Genomic DNA, 16,823 nt, shown 5'->3' with positions numbered 1-16,823 from the left:
TCCTGCACTTAGGACAGCAGAATCCCATGCACTGCTACAGACTAGGGACTGAATGGTTGGGCAGCAGTTCTGCAGAAAAGGACCTAGGGGTTACGGTGGACGAAAAGCTGAATATGAGTCAGCAGTGTGCCCTTGTTGCCAAGAAGGCTAGATGTATACATTTACATTTAGCTGTATTAAATAATAGTTTGCTTGTGCCCAGTTTTCCCAGTGATCCAGATTGTTGTGAATCTGTGACCCGTCCTCTTCACCATTCACCACTTCCTCAATTTTTGTGTCATCTGCAAACTTTATCAGTGAAGATTTTTTCTTCCAGATCATTGATCAAGATGTTGAATAGCAAAGGGCCAAGAATCAATCCCTGCAGGACCCCACTGGAAACACACCCACACAAAGATGAAGACAACACATCAATTTGAGTTGTATAAGTAGGGGCATTTCCAGCAGATCGAGGGATGTGATCATTCCCCTCTACTCAGCACTGGTGAGGCCTCATTTGGAGTACTGTGTCCAGTTTTGGACCCCACACTACAAGAAGGATGTGGATAAATTGGAGAGAGTCCAGCGGAGGGCAACAAAAATGATTAGGGGGCTGGAGCACATGACTTATGAGGAGAGGCTGAGGGAACTGGGATTGTTTAGCCTGCAGAAGAGAAGAATGAGGGGGGATTTGATAGCTGCTTTCAACTACCTGAAAGGGGGTTCCAAGGAGGATGGATCTAGACTGTTCTCAGTGGTAGAAGATGACAGAACAAGGAGTAATGGTCTCAAGTTGCAGAGGGGGAGGTTTAGGTTGGACATTAGGAAAAACTTTTTCACTAGTAGGGTGGTGAGGAACTGGAATGCGTTACCTAGGGAGGTGGTGGAATCTCCTTCCTTAGAGGTCTTTAAGGTCAGGCTTGACAAAGCCCTGGATGGGATGATTTAGTTGGGGTTGGTCCTGCTTTGAGCAGAGGGTTGGACTAGATGACCTCCTGAGGTCCCTTCCAACCCTGAGATTCTATGATTCTATGATACATGTTTTATATGTCTATGACATCAAAGTTGCACTTTCCCAAAGTGACTAATTTATATGCAAATGACAATTCAGAACATCCTTCACAATACTGACAGTCTGGGTCCAAATCTGATGATCTATTCTTTCTGACAAGCACAAAACCTGGTATTAAATGTTTGCAAGAAAGGGCTCCAACAATAAAAAGAACACACAATAGCAGTAAGTAATCGTTTGAAATATCTAATGTCTTAGTCCAGTAGATTAGCTGTGATTACATTATGAACCAAGATAAATTTAATTATTGAGATACAGGATTGGGGGTGCAGGAAACAATGGGGAGTAGAAAATGTCAATGTCCTTGGCTACACAAAGGGTTGTGGCATTTAGTCAGATTTTAGACACTAAAAGTTAGAACCATTTAAATCTTACTTGGATTGTGATATGTAACCAAATGAGCTGTTAAATGCTAAATATAATCTTAGTAATCAAATGGTATTCAATTTGCAGTCTCTATACCTATTTAAGTAAATGTTAATCAGGAATTTTCTTAAATGGTTCAAGAAACAAATAGGGTTAAGCTCAACCTCTGAAGCTAGTAGTCTTCAAGAGTACAGCTGGTTGGTAAATTATTGGAGAATAAGGCTCAATGTAGCTAATGTGAAGTATCTATATGCCAGTGGAGTCAGAGGGTCTTCCAAGTCTTCCAATGATGTGACAGAATTACATAGGTGGGGAGGGGAGGAGAGAGATATTTGTTGTAAAGGTGCAAGTAAGCAACTTTTTCATAACTAAAGTGAGGGGGAGGAGGGCATGTTCCACATCATCACACATTGCACAATTCAGCAAGAGGATGTGACAGTTATAGGTTGAGCCATGTTCTGCCCATGTGAGTAAATGAATAACCACTGTTAGCCTGTCTTATTCAGTGGCTTAATACAGCTGTTAGTCTAAAAAATCAATTCTCTTTTACAAATATGGGAAAATACTCTCCTACCTGTTTTTTGTCTCTCACATTTAATGTCACTCCAATCAAAATCATGTTTCCCAATGTTTAAAATTGAGAGCCCAGATCAAGTAAGACAGTCAGTTACAATGCACTTAACTATCAAGACCCAATATGGTGTATTTATTGATAGAATATCATACATCAAGTATATTTGTTAAATATTGAGGAATGGAACAGCAAACAAAAAATGGAGATAGTTAAGCAGTGCACACATCATGGACTAGTTTATTGCATTTATAAACAGCTTATAATCATCTGTTGAAAATAAGTGTAATAATTGGGTGTAATTGTATATTCAAAGCTAAAGTTCCCAAGTGGTGGATGGGGGAAGGAGAGCCCAGATACTGTGATTTTTGGGCCAGATTTTTAAAGGCGTATAGGCCTGACATCAATGAAAGTTAGGCTTCTAGTCACTTTTGAAAATCCCACTAAGTGCTTATCTTCCTTTCTGGGTGCCTAGATACCTTTACCAATATATAACTAAAGACATAGAGCTGGCAAACTGAAAATATTGGAAAAGAGGCTTCATTTTAATTCCTCATGTCCAATGCATTTCAGTTTTTTATTGTTTAAAATGCGATGTGTATGACAGTGGTCCAACTGGGGGTTATAAGTGGGAATGCTACAGCCACATTCCTCACTGATGCCATTTAGGAAAAATGATGAGCCGGGGGGAACCATCCCTTTTCCCGTCTATTACAAGCACTGATGAATGCCATGGTTTAGGAATCAGTGAGATTCTGACATATTTTTAATGGCCTCTGAGATCCTTTGTTAAAGGACCATCAGTGGCTTGAAATTGCACTTCTTGGAGGATATGGTATTGTGTATGTTTCCTAGCATTAAAGCAGCCATTTTTTTCCTGGGCAAAGAGTAGGTTGGTCAGAATCCTGGTTTGCAAGGTTGTTCTGGTCTAGAGGAATAGTCCTGGTACTCCAACTGGTTTTACTTAAATCAGCCTCAGTAAATCTGAGGACTGCCCACCTGTTTTCTCCATTAGCTTTGCTGTGTGTACCTCCTTCAGCTGCCTCCTCAGTTTCTCCCCATTCCTTTGCCGGCTAATCAGTGGTGAGCAGAAGCCACTTCTGCTTCCAGTGACAGCAGAGTGGCACAAAGACAGCATCTGTTGAAGGAATTCAATGCAACAGCAGAGGGCAGCTCCTGACCACTGGGAGAAAGATCTTTAGACCTGTGTGTCGACTTTGGCAGGGAGAGAGGAGACATGGAGAGTGTGTCCAGGAGCCATGGAGTGGGCTAAGAGGAAACAGGAAATATGGGGGTGGGGAGATTGAGAGGAAGAGGGTTCCTGCAGGGATTCTGGGCAGTGAAGAAGGTAAGAGACCTTGGGGTGAGGATTAGATCTGGGCAAAGAAAAAAGCAAATAATTGAAAATGCAGAAGTAGGACAGAGGATACAACCAGAAGGATTAGAGCAAGAAATGTGTAGGAGGGAGGGAAATATTTAGGGGGAGGGATAGCTCAGTGGTTTGAGCATTAGCCTGCTAAACCCAGGGCTGTGAATTCAACCCTTGAGGGGGCCACTTAGGGATCTGGGGCAAAAATCAGTACTTGGTCCTGCTAGTGAAGGCAGGGGGCTGGACTCAATGACCTTTCAAGGTCCCGTCCAGTTCTAGGAGATAGATATATCTCCAATTATTATGTACAAAGTTGCCTATGCATCCTTCATTCATCTCCCTTGTGCATATGCATTATGATAGTCTTTACATGATCACATACTATTTTTCCAAAGGCCCTCTGCCTCATTCAGTGTACCTCATGAATCAGGTACACTGGAAGAGGCTGTTGTCAGTCTGTAGGACCCTTGCCTCATTTGTTGCAGAAGTTGGGAAGTTCTTTATCAACCTGGTTTTGAGCCTAGGTATGGCATGGGGCTTGAGCTAGTCTTTGGTGATGATGTCCCTCCAGGAATAGACAGAAGTCAAGTGTTCGTGTTGATTCTCTTAGATCTACTAGGCAATGTTTGATAACCTTGATTATTGTTTTGTTAACTCTCCTGTGGACCCTGGAGGGCATAGGCAGCATTGCATAAGAGGCTTCCTGAGGGAAGGTCTGAGTGGACAAATCTCTTTTGTGGAGTTCCACGGGGTTCTAGTCTTTGTCTTCCATTCAAAAAGAATGTGAGACCACTGGAGGAGATGAAATGATCTAGGCTGCAATGATATCAGCATGCAAATGACAAACAGCAAAGCTCTGTCCCCTTTTCTGTTAAACCCAGATGGTTCTTTTGCTTTCCAGTGTCTGGTTGAGACAAGATCTTGCCTGAGAATGAGTGAGCAGAAGTCCAGTCCACACAAGAGAAAGAGGAAGCCTATAGAGGATACTTGATAGAAGATACGGTAAGGATAGTATCTTCTAAGTGGTTTCCATCTGCTTTGTCATCCTCAATTGCTTCTAGATTCCTGGATATCGTTAGTGTCTCAAACTTGTTTTTTCATTTGCTAGTGGTTTGCAGCAATTTCTCTCTGGTGCAGACCTCACCATGGTTCTGCATACCTTGGTAAACTCTGGACAACTGTTCTATATTCTATATGTTGCTACTCCTGAAATCACTTGGAAAAAAACATTGCTGGAGAATATGGCTTCCCTCTGAACTGGTATTATTAGCCAAAGGGGGCATAATACACCAACTGTTCAAAGACTACATTAGCTCACTCTGGATTTCTGAGGGCAATGCAATGTGTCAACACTGATTATAGAGTCTAAATTGCTTGAGTCTTGCTCTCACCCTACATATAATTGCCAGCATGGCAGTAGAGGACAGCTGAGCTGCTTTTGCTATCAGTTTCTAGATCTGAAGTCTGGAGGCAGGATATTTGTAATGGAGGGCTCTTGTCTATAAAATCTGATTTCCGCTCTGATCTACCATAGTGTTAAGGCCCATTGCATCTCTCAGGCTTTGGCCTGAGTGTGGTTGAGTTTTGGAAAGTATGTGTTGCAATCGGTGGAGAAATAAGTTTTTGGTGTTTATACTTGAAAGAGAGCAAGCCACCACTTAGGATGAGAGAGAACCCAAGTGGAGACCTAGTCATATGTTAATACAGAAGGGTGTCCTAATTTAAAAATCGTTCACTGGAATATTATATGAAATAAAGAGGGAGAAGTTAACCACAGGGTTTGACATATGGCAAAGCTAATGGTGTGTCAGCACAACCTTGTCAATACCCCTACTTAAAATGTGAACGTTTGAGATTTGGAAATAACCAGCCAGTTTGTCAAAATCAAGAGTCATTAAATTTGCAGTCACAAAGGAAGTATTTCCTTGACATGTATCTGTCACATTTTAATCAAAATTCTCTATTTAAAAAGACGTGTTTCTGTCTAGGTAAAGGTTAGTAACTTCACAAAAGTCATTCACCATTTGCAAACGTATCATTAGTTGCAGGGTTTTGAGATTCTGGGTGAACAGAACAAAAGAAACCCATTCATTTCCTAAATGCAAGCTTTCTTTAGATTGCAGTTTACTGTTTTATTAGAACTACCATAAATCTATGTCCCTGCATAACATCTATATAAGGAGATATGCTATATAAGACTAACTAAAGGGAACCTTCAAAAAATGTGTTGTGAATGCACGGCTTGCCATTTGTGTGCAAATGAGTGGTCCTGGTTGAAATTTTTCAACCTGCTCTACAAACAAGACCCAAGAGTTAATGAGGTGCTGTTTAAACTAGAAGTGGGATGGTTCTCTCAGCTCTGCTACTGACATTTTATTAAATATGTGCCAGATGATATGTTGGAAAATTCATTAAATCCTTTGTACTTCATATTTTTATGATTGATTCCAAGAGTCACAGGATACCCTCTGCATCCTTGGCTAACACATACCTAACTCTCAACAGGCATCCTCATCTTAAAGCAGATAAAATATTCATGAATCCAGTATATTCACAACACTACATCACTGAGCATGCTTTAAGACAATAAAATTGCCTTTTTCACTCTCACTCTACAAAGACATGACATCATGAAATTCTGAAATGGGTGTGACATCCATCCACTTTGCATCATTTTATTTTCTTCTGATTGTTCAATGTGTGGTCCCAGGCCTTATTTACTGCACACTATTCAAACCCTACTCTGAAGACCAAATTATTTCCTCCTGGGCTTTCCTACAGCACCCATCACTATAGTATCTGAGCTGTTCACAAACATTAATGAGCTTTAATGAGGTAAGGGGCCTATTATCTCCATTTTACAGATGGGGAAAGGAGGCCTAGAGAGAGTAAGATCAAAAGAATCAACAGATCTGGGGTGTCCAATCTGAGATGTCTAAGGTCTGATTTTTCAAAGTTCGTAGCATTATACAGCATGTTATATGTTCAAAGCACAGCTCCCATTGTCTTCAGTTGCAACTGAGTGCTCAGCACTTCTGCAAATCAGACCTCAGGGTCTCAAGTCAAGCACTCAGAAAAATTAGGCACACACAATTAGTGAAATGTCTGGTTTAAGTGATTGGCCCAGCATCAAACAGGAACTGTGTGGGCAGAGACAGAGATAGAATCGAATTCTTAAAGACAGCATTCAACTGCCTTAACCATGAGACCATCCTGCCTCTTCCTGCAATCCCCTGCCTTGTTCTTAACACTTCCCAACTTCTGCAACAAATGAGGCAAGGGTCCTACAGACTGACAACAGCCTCTTCCAGTGTACCTGATTCATGAGGTACACTGAATGAGGCAGAGGGCCTTTGGAAAAATAGTATGTGATCATGTAAAGACTATCATAATGCATATGCACAAGGGAGATGAATGAAGGATGCATAGGCAACTTTGTACATAATAATTGGAGATATATCTATCTCCTAGAACTGGACGGGACCTTGAAAGGTCATTGAGTCCAGCCCCCTGCCTTCACTAGCAGGACCAAGTACTGATTTTTGCCCCAGATCCCTAAGTGGCCCCCTCAAGGGTTGAATTCACAGCCCTGGGTTTAGCAGGCTAATGCTCAAACCACTGAGCTATCCCTCCTCCTAAATATTTCCCTCCCTCCTACACATTTCTTGCTCTAATTCTTCTGGTTGTATCCTCTGTCCTACTTCTGCATTTTCAATTATTTGCTTTTTTCTTTGCCCAGATCTAATCCTCACCCCAAGGTCTCTTACCTTCTTCACTGCCCAGAATCCCTGCAGGAACCCTCTTCCTCTCCATCTCCGCACCCCCATATTTCCTGTTTCCTCTTAGCCCACTCCATGACTCCTGGACACACTCTCCATGTCTCCTCTCTCCCTGCCAAAGTCGACACACAGGTCTAAAGATCTTTCTCCCAGTGGATCAGGAGCTGCCCTCTGCTGTTGCATTGAATTCCTTCAACAGATGCTGTCTTTGTGCCACTCTGCTGTCACTGGAAGCAGAAGTGGCTTCTGCTCACCAGCTGATTAGCCGGCAAAGGAATGGGGAGAAACTGAGGAGGCAGCTGAAGGAGGCACACACAGCAAAGCTAATGGAGAAAACAGGTGGGCAGTCCTCAGATTTACTGAGGCTGATTTAAGTAAAACCAGTTGGAGTACCAGGACTATTCCTCTAGACCAGAACAACCTTGCAAACCAGGATTCTGAGCAACCTACTCTTTGCCCAGGAAAAAAATGGCTGCTTTAATGCTAGGAAACATACACAATACCATATCCTCCAAGAAGTGCAATTTCAAGCCACTGATGGTCCTTTAACAAAGGATCTCAGAGGCCATTAAAAATATGTCAGAATCTCACTGATTCCTAAACCATGGCATTCATCAGTGCTTGTAATAGACGGGAAAAGGGATGGTTCCCCCCGGCTCATCATTTTTCCTAAATGGCATCAGTGAGGAATGTGGCTGTAGCATTCCCACTTATAACCCCCAGTTGGACCACTGTCATACACATCGCATTTTAAACAATAAAAAACTGAAATGCATTGGACATGAGGAATTAAAATGAAGCCTCTTTTCCAATATTTTCAGTTTGCCAGCTCTATGTCTTTAGTTATATATTGGTAAAGGTATCTAGGCACCCAGAAAGGAAGATAAGCACTTAGTGGGATTTTCAAAAGTGACTAGAAGCCTAACTTTCATTGATGTCAGGCCTATACGCCTTTAAAAATCTGGCCCAAAAATCACAGTATCTGGGCTCTCCTTCCCCCATCCACCACTTGGGAACTTTAGCTTTGAATATACAATTACACCCAATTATTACACTTATTTTCAACAGATGATTATAAGCTGTTTATAAATGCAATAAACTAGTCCATGATGTGTGCACTGCTTAACTATCTCCATTTTTTGTTTGCTGTTCCATTCCTCAATATTTAACAAATATACTTGATGTATGATATTCTATCAATAAATACACCATATTGGGTCTTGATAGTTAAGTGCATTGTAACTGACTGTCTTACTTGATCTGGGCTCTCAATTTTAAACATTGGGAAACATGATTTTGATTGGAGTGACATTAAATGTGAGAGACAAAAAACAGGTAGGAGAGTATTTTCCCATATTTGTAAAAGAGAATTGATTTTTTAGACTAACAGCTGTATTAAGCCACTGAATAAGACAGGCTAACAGTGGTTATTCATTTACTCACATGGGCAGAATATGGCTCAACCTATAACTGTCACATCCTGTTGCTGAATTGTGCAATGTGTGATGATGTGGAACATGCCCTCCTCCCCCTCACTTTAGTTATGAAAAAGTTGCTTACTTGCACCTTTACAACAAATATCTCTCTCCTCCCCTCCCCACCTATGTAATTCTGTCACATCATTGGAAGACTTGGAAGACCCTCTGACTCCACTGGCATATAGATACTTCACATTAGCTACACTGAGCCTTATTCTCCAATAATTTACTATGGCCTGTAATTTATAAATTGCTCTAGTGATTTTTGGAGGAAAGTCAGCATAAAAAGAAATGAGACTCACGTAATACTAGCACAGACAGATAAAGACAGGATACTTGGCATATCTGGTAAGATACATGTGGCTAGGGTCTAAGCAAAAGCTAAAGAATATTTTGAGTCCTGCTTTGCATGGCTAATGAGTTTAACATACTGACACTTCTAATGCCATATAATTTTTGTTTGTATACATTTAAAAAACAGTGAAAAGTGAGAAGATTGACCCACCAATACTTAGAAAGAACTGAGTCATGCCATGTAATAGGAACAGCTTTGATGTATTCTTGGGAGTGATCCTGCTGCTTGGCAGTTTGCTTCTACCCACACTGCATTGCTCACTCATTCATTAGTGCAGAACGTCTGTCTTCTTTGACAAATCACACTTGTCTATGTCAACTTAGTTTAGTCAGGCAGCATTGGTTCCTTTGCATGGCATGCACATAACTTTTTCACAAAGGCCATATATTAATCCTGATAACATTTGAATGTCAGTAATGTCTGTGACATAAAAAGGGAATATGTGCTTGTTTGTTTTGAAACGTAGTGAACAGGTAGCAGCTAACAGAGTTTCATTTGGAGTTTGGTGGGAGAAGTGGTCAGATGCAGAAGGTGCAGAATGCACATCATCCTTGAATGGGTATAAAATTTCATCTGAGAGAGCTCATGGCAGAAAACAGCCAAGAATTAGACATGCAGCTATAGGAATTGAGAAGGATATATGAAAGTAATGCAGGTGAGGAGCGAAGAAGTGGTACGGACAACTCAAGATTTGCAGACACCTGCTGAACAAAAGGACCTGCAGGGTGGACAGCCATAAGTGGAGAGTGATCCATGAAAGAACATGACCATGAGGACAAAGCCCCGGAAAAGAGGAGCAAGTGGCAGTGAAGATGAGTTGACTAACAGTTTGCTACACTGGGCATGATGAAGAGAAACAGGCAAAAGATGGGATGGCAGCAAATAAAAGAAGGGATACAGTCCTGGCAGAAGTGAGGAAGAGATGATGGAGGTAATCAGGGACCAGAGCCCAAAGGAAAATGAGGATGATGTACAGAGGCTGTGAGAGAGAACACCAGGAAGAGACAGGTCTCTGACTGGGAGTTCCATACTCAGAAGAATCAACAGGCCTGTCACCAGACAAGATACAGAGAACTGAGATCCAGAGAACAGAAGAGTGTGCTCTCTGCCAGGAGCAAGGATATGAGATGTGAACAAGAGGCTGAAAAGGATCCTGATGGAAGAGGGGGAAAATCTACTTATTGTGCTGCATGTTGGGACAAATAACATTGCTAGATTCCCACTGGAATGATCAAGAATGACTGTACTAATGACACTTGATAAAAAAATAATGCATTAATTAAATTTGTGACTGAACTTCTTGGGAGAGAATTGTATGTCCCCTGCTCTGTTTTACCCGCATTCTGCCATATATTTCATGTTATAGCATGATGACCCAGCACATGTTCGTTTTAAGAACACTGTCACTGCAGATTTCACAAAAAACACAAAGAAGGTATCAATGTGAAATTTCTAAAGATAGCTACAGTACTCACCCCAAAGTTTAAGAATCTGAAGTGCCTTCCAAAATCTGAGAGGGATGAGATGTGGAGCATGCTTTCAGAAGTCTTAAAAGAGCAACACTCCGATGCGGAAACTACAGAAACTGAACCACCAAAAAAGAAAATCAACCTTCTGCAGGTGGCATCTGACTCAGATAATGAAAATGAACATGCATCAGTCCACACTGCTCTAGATTGTTATCAAACATAACCAGTCATCAGCATGGACGCATGTCCTCTGGAATGGTGGTTGAAGCATGAAGGGCTGTATGAATCTTTAGCGCATCTGCATAAATATCTTGCGACACTGGCTACAACAGTGCCATGAAAATGCCTGTTCTCACTTTCAGGTAATATTGTAAACAAGAAGCTGGCAGCATTATCTCCTGCAAATGAAAAGAAACTTGGTTGTCTGAGCAATTGGCTGAACAAGAAGTAGGACTGAGTGGACTTGAAGGCTCTAAATTTTAGATTTTGGCAGGGTTTTGGTTTTTTACATAATTCTACATTTGTAAGTTCAATGTTCATGATAAAAAATTGCATTACAGTACTTGTATTAGGTGAATTGAAAAATACTATTTCTTTTGTTTTTTACAGTGCAAATACTTGTAATCAAAAATAAATATAAAGTGAGTACGGTACACTTTGTACTCTATAATTGAAATCAATATATTAGAAAATGTAGAAAACATCCAAAAATATTTAAATAAATGGTATTCTATTATTGTTTAACAGTGCAACTAATCACGTGATTAATCATGATTAATTTTTTTAATCTCTTGACAGCCCTAATATATATACACATATACATTTGCAGGAATTACCTATAATTATTAAGAGGCTAAATTTTTTACTGAATTTTCAGCTCAGTTGAGATGAATCTTATGAGCTAAGATCATCTTGTAAGTTATTAATCTGCCATGGAAAAGCATACAACATGTATTTGTATTGACACCTACCAATATATTAAGTTTATTATTGGGAGCTGTATCTAAAGGAGTTAGGTGCAAATCTCACTGGGAATTGTGTGCTTTGAAAATCTCATTCAAAGTCCCTGTCCAAAGAACTTTGGATTCTGATAAAAATTGATCCTGTATTTTCTGTGCACCAAAGGTTGCACTTGCTTGTCAGGAAGAGTTTAAGATTGGGACCTAAATGAGACTGAAAACATGAGATGTGTCAGTAGAGCATGACTGGGGTTACTGAGGGAAAGTAGGGAAGCGGGAAGAGAGACTCAATGAAAAAGGAAAAATTTTATTTACAAAGCGAGTCAAGACTGAAGCTTCCGATTTTTTTGGTTAGTTTTTTCTAAATCTTGTTTGACATCTTTGTTTTGTCACAGGTGGCTGGCGTTGGTAGGCTGTTCCATTCTCCTGGCCAGAGAAACTTAAGGTGGTGACTTTTTTTCCTAGTTAAAAAATAAAACAACTGAAATCCTGTCCCCCTCCCCCAAAGCACATACAGAAAGGAATTTGGTTTGGGTAGCAGGGACAGTGAAATAATGGTGGAAAATAGCTTGCGGAGGTGGAGTGGGGTTGATTGGGTGGAACCAAAAGGAGTCTGAGACAAAGCCCTAAACAGCTGCTCACAGGGCTAAGCAAGTTCCTTCAGGTTACGGCATAGTTCTCAGTTCAGGATGGAGCTGTCTAACTCTGCTATGTCTATGAAAGGGGTAATAAACAACTCTGAATGGATGTTACACTGACTTTTGTAATCAGAACTAGTCAACATTTTGCAAGGTTTAAAAAACAGCCAACCAAATACTTTTGGTACATAATAGACCACGGCTATATTTCTGTCCTTCCTCTCTTCACCGGTTATTAGAGTGTATGGTGACTCCTAATTCCCAAGTAGCAGCTGTAGTAAGACAATGCCATTCAACAGTTCGTTGTTTTTACATTTTGTGCAGCTCTCAGACTTTGATGGGTGCTTTAATAAACCGAAAACCAAATAAACGAGGAAAGATAGAGCAGCTGTCCTTTAGGCATGGTGCCTCAATACCACTTAGCTGTTTAATATGACAAATAGTGTTATCAAAAAGAATCTCCTCTCAGTTGCTCCACTCTGGAGCAGTCCTGTCAGGGGTAATTTGCTGAAGACATGAGCTGTGGCATGATTCAAAGAATCTTGCCAGTCACCACAGAGAGCGACTTTGGGTGCACATGTGTATCATGTTCAGGGGGTATGCGTGTTTCCTGTTTCTGTAAGTAGCATTAACTATGCTGGAAGTCCTGAGGGATATACCAGTCCCATCCACTATGCACAGCACTGATGTATAATATGCTTTCCCATAGAACTGGTGGATAATTTATTAGTTGCTTGTTTCTGACCACCTCCCCATGACACTGATGAAGTCCTCCAGGCTTGGGAGGCAGCAGGTTGGCTTATGCCAGATATAGTTTTCTGAGAAGAACCTTTGCTTAGAGCAGTGATGACCATGACTGGGACTGAGAGTGTTGCCATCTCCAGGTCCCCACTCGGCTTATCACATAGATAAGGCAGGTCTTTCTTGGCTCTTAGATCCTGGTTGGAGCGTGTGGATGCCATCTCTGTCTCTGAGCCAAAGTCAACCTTGTTTTCCTTCTCCTTTCCTTCACTTGCCACATCATGCCCCTCTCCTAATGTGGTAGAATGTTGTGCTGCAGCCACTGGCTGGTGAAGCCCATAGTCTATATGTGCCATTCCTCAGAACCTCCAGATTCTGATCCTCATCATCTTGGCTCCCTGCACTTCCCCTGCTGCTCTCTGGCTCTGCCCCATCTCTCAAGCCCTGTATGTACTGGTTGCTCACTATGGCTCTCACCAGCTGTTTGATTGTCTGTTTCAGACCACTAACTCTCATCCAAGTCTCAGTTTCTTAAATATGTTTCCATTTGGGGAAAGCATAGGGAGTTTGTTTTTTAGTGAAAAGAAACAAGAGAAAGGTTCCTCAAGTTGCACAGATCCCACAGAGATGGTTATGGTATAAGAATATTGATAGGTAAGTCCACTAAAATGGGAGTAGCATTTAAAAGCTGTGCTGAATAGTGTTTTTAGTTCAGTCTAGAAGTGTTCATTCAAAACAGATACTTTTAATCATAGTTTAAATGTAGATGGTTTAGAAATATTGAAATGTGATATTAAACTTCTTGTGAACCTTCCAAGTTCTGGGTTAGTGCTGACATCTGCTGTTTACTATTGCTACATACATCAGACAATGCAGGGAATAGCTGCTTCTTGCTTTTCTTTCACTTTTCCAGCCTATGAAAATAGCATGATTTAGTGTCTTACAAGGCAAAATTAGTTGAGAAATATCTTTCACTAGATAGAGTAGGTCTTAAGATGGTCAGTAAAGATGTCCAAGAAACACTACTCCTTTTGCCTATCAAACATTAAGACACTAAATGAAAAGAAGAAAGCATCTCTGAGAAATTCAGCAAAAACAGATATTTACATTTTTTAAAAAGTTTGTTTTAATGTTTTTAAATTCATCTAGTGCTTGCGAAAGGGGCAATGGAGCGAGGGGGCATGGTCTCCTGCCCTGATGGACATAGAGAGAGCCACGACCGCCTCCGGTGGGCAGAACCAGGATACCCGCAGCCACCCCGCCAGAAGCAGAGGGGTGGGACAGGAACTGGAACTAGAAAAGGCTGGCCTTCAAGCTCAGTTGGGGCAGAGCAGCTAGAGGAGCAGGATGTCTCTCCCCTGCTGCTGAAGCCGGGACTTGACGGCCGCTGCTCCCATGCCAAAGACCTGGAAGGACTGCTGGAACTGCCAGACACCAGGGACACTGAGGAGCTGTTGGGGCTGCCACTTGCTGTTGATCTGAGTGAGACCAACGACAACCCTGAACCCAGGTACCCCCAGATTGGGAGTGAAGGAAGGAGCCCAGGAAAACCGAATAGGGTTTGGCTGTGTGACTGATTGCAAGCTGGCCAGTGTGTTGCGGTCGGATTTCTCCACTGACCCAGTGGTGGACTACTCTGCCACTGTTAGGGCCCTGGGCTGGGATGCAGTAAAGTGGGAGGGCCTGCGTCCCACTACCCCCTGCCACCCACCATCAGGGATGGCAGCCTCACCACTTTGTGGTCAGGAGGTCTGCATCAGTCTGGCCCCCTCTAAACTATGGCACCAGATGGTTTGCTGACTCTCTCACCAGAGAGCTAATCTCCCCTAGACTGCACTGTTGCTCTGCCTGACAGCAGGGAAGAGCCCCATACCGGAACTGATTGCTGTCCCGCCCTGATTGAGGGCCCAGGCGAATAGACTCTCTACTGCTCTACCTAACTGACTGTAGGTCAGAGACTCTACTGGATTACTGCCCCATCCTGATTGCCCCTGAACCGAAGCACTCCGGAAGTGTTGTAGTGAGGGGGCGTGGGTTCCCGCCCTGACAGATAGGGAGAGAGCTGTGACTGCCTTATAGGCAACAATGACAGGTTTAGAAAATGGAGGTATCTGTGTACAGAGCACATATTTTTGCAACAGAGACCAATGTTTTGTTCTGTGTTTGTACAGCAGCTAGCATAATAGGGTCTTGGTCCATGACTGGGGGCTTCTAGGTGCTATCATGATACAAATAAATAATATCTTATGAGCAGCAGATACCCAAGTTTCCTTACACACATTATTTATATGAATATGGTACCAAGGAACCCCAGTCAGGGACTAGAACCCCATTATACTATGGTCTGTATACACATACAACAGAGATGGCTCCAGCCCCAAGGCGCTTACAAATTAAGTATAAGACAAGAGACAACAGATATATACAGACAGGCAAGGGAGTACATGGAAACAGTGAGACAATGTTAGCCAGCATGATAGGCAGTGGTCTCTGCACACTAGCTCCAGTGTGCCTCGACTCTGGTCTCAGAGGCACCACCGAGAGTTGAGGGGATAATTCAATCTTCAGGGTCATTCAGCTCTTGGCCTCTGCTGAGATTACAGGTAAGAGTTTTAGTCAGTGACAAATGCGGTGCTGGCTGTGGGTTTTTTTGGTGTAGACACTGCCCACTAGGAAGTAGACTGAGACCATTATCTTATTTCACATAGGTTACTCAACTGTCATGTGGTAATAATGCCTGGTCATGTGGCCTGGACTCATACTAGCAACCGAGAGGTGAAAGGCTCGTTGTCACTTTGGCAGTGCATTGAATTTTCCAGTTCTTGCCTGCCTCCACTCTAACCTCACCCCCAACATTTGTTTAGAAAAATATTTCGGCTGAGAGATGCAAAAAATTTTCTTGAAAGGATTTAGCTATAATTAGAGGAGTCATTAAACTGTGTAGCAGGAGAGGTGTAAAGGAATTCCCAACATTTTTCTGTTGGGATGGAAGCTGGGATCACTTTAGGTTTCCAGTCTCAAAGCCAAATGAAAATAATTCTTATGTAAACTTAATGGCTAGGTTTATTGGTGAAATTGTGACGTATTATTGCTTACAGGGCCTGAGCATTAATCAGATAGAGCTTTTCATTTTTGCATTCTGCTGGGACCTGCTGCCAGTATTACCAAATGCAAGTATTCAAAATTGCTTTTGTGAACACAACACCTCATGAATCAGGCCACAAAAAATCATGATGTCTTTAAAATTTTGTGTTGGATTCCTTTTAGTTGCCTTCTGGTGTTGTAGTCCTGAGTTCCCATTTTCAAGCTTATCTCCATAGCCATGAGGGCTAAAAATTTACTTTTATTTAAACGGAAGCTTGATATTCACATCTAACCATGACTTCAGGAGCCGAGGCTTTAAGAAAAGCACCAAATACCATGACACTCTCAATTAAATCTTGAGAGTTGGCAACAGTCTTCTGTCCCATGGAAGTCAATGGTAAAATTTCGGCATGGGGATCTGTACTGGCAGATTTGATTGCAGGAGCAGGGCATATCATTATAGCAAGGTTTAAATCACCGATGCAGGGTAAAAAATCACTAATCTTAGAAAAAGCTGTTGACTTTTTAAAAAATACTTTGCATTACAATAGTGGTATTTGCATTGCAATTCCGAATACAGTGTGACTGTTAATGATAATATGAAACAAAGCCCATAATTAGTATAATGCTTAGTATATTTAACTCTTTACAATTTTAATTACTTTCACAAATGCAGTCAATATCCACCCAAAAACAACTTTGCTATTCTCATGTTATTCAATTATTAATAGTGCATTATATGAAAAAATTTAAAGCTCACTACAGATGACAGATATTTGAAAGAAGAACTATGCAAATAAATTAGCAAAGCCTAACAGTATTTTGTTTTTTGAGAATAACAAGGCTGGATCTTGGAATTATGGTTTCAATGTGTGTCACTAATCTATATTCAGTGATAGAGCTATGAACTGCCCCTGTGAGTGATCATGAGTAGTCATTGGCCCAGGGAAAGAATTAAAATGT

At 41.5% G+C, this 16,823-nt stretch overlaps 2 long non-coding RNA genes across 5 annotated transcripts in view; one reads left to right on the top strand and one right to left on the bottom strand.

Annotated features, from left to right (window-relative positions):
* Positions 1–16,554, top strand: part of LOC120385894 — an 82,501-nt gene extending 65,947 nt beyond the window's left edge. For 2 of the 4 annotated variants that reach the window (XR_005589405.1, XR_005589403.1), the window contains exons 6-8: positions 4,259–4,359; positions 11,793–11,842; positions 13,926–15,624. This is a non-coding gene — a long non-coding RNA (uncharacterized LOC120385894). Of the gene's footprint in view, positions 1–4,258; positions 4,360–11,792; positions 11,843–13,925; positions 15,625–15,874 lie in introns of those variants that run through there. The other 2 variants (XR_005589404.1, XR_005589406.1) reach the window with 2 other exon arrangements.
* Positions 1–16,823, bottom strand: part of LOC120385901 — a 78,501-nt gene that overhangs the window by 21,668 nt on the left and 40,010 nt on the right. The window lies entirely within an intron of this gene.

Source organism: Mauremys reevesii, linkage group 1, assembly GCF_016161935.1.
Source record: "Mauremys reevesii isolate NIE-2019 linkage group 1, ASM1616193v1, whole genome shotgun sequence".
In the NCBI taxonomy this organism is placed as follows: Eukaryota; Metazoa; Chordata; order Testudines; family Geoemydidae; genus Mauremys; species Mauremys reevesii.
This window is presented reverse-complemented; position numbering and strand designations above follow the sequence as displayed.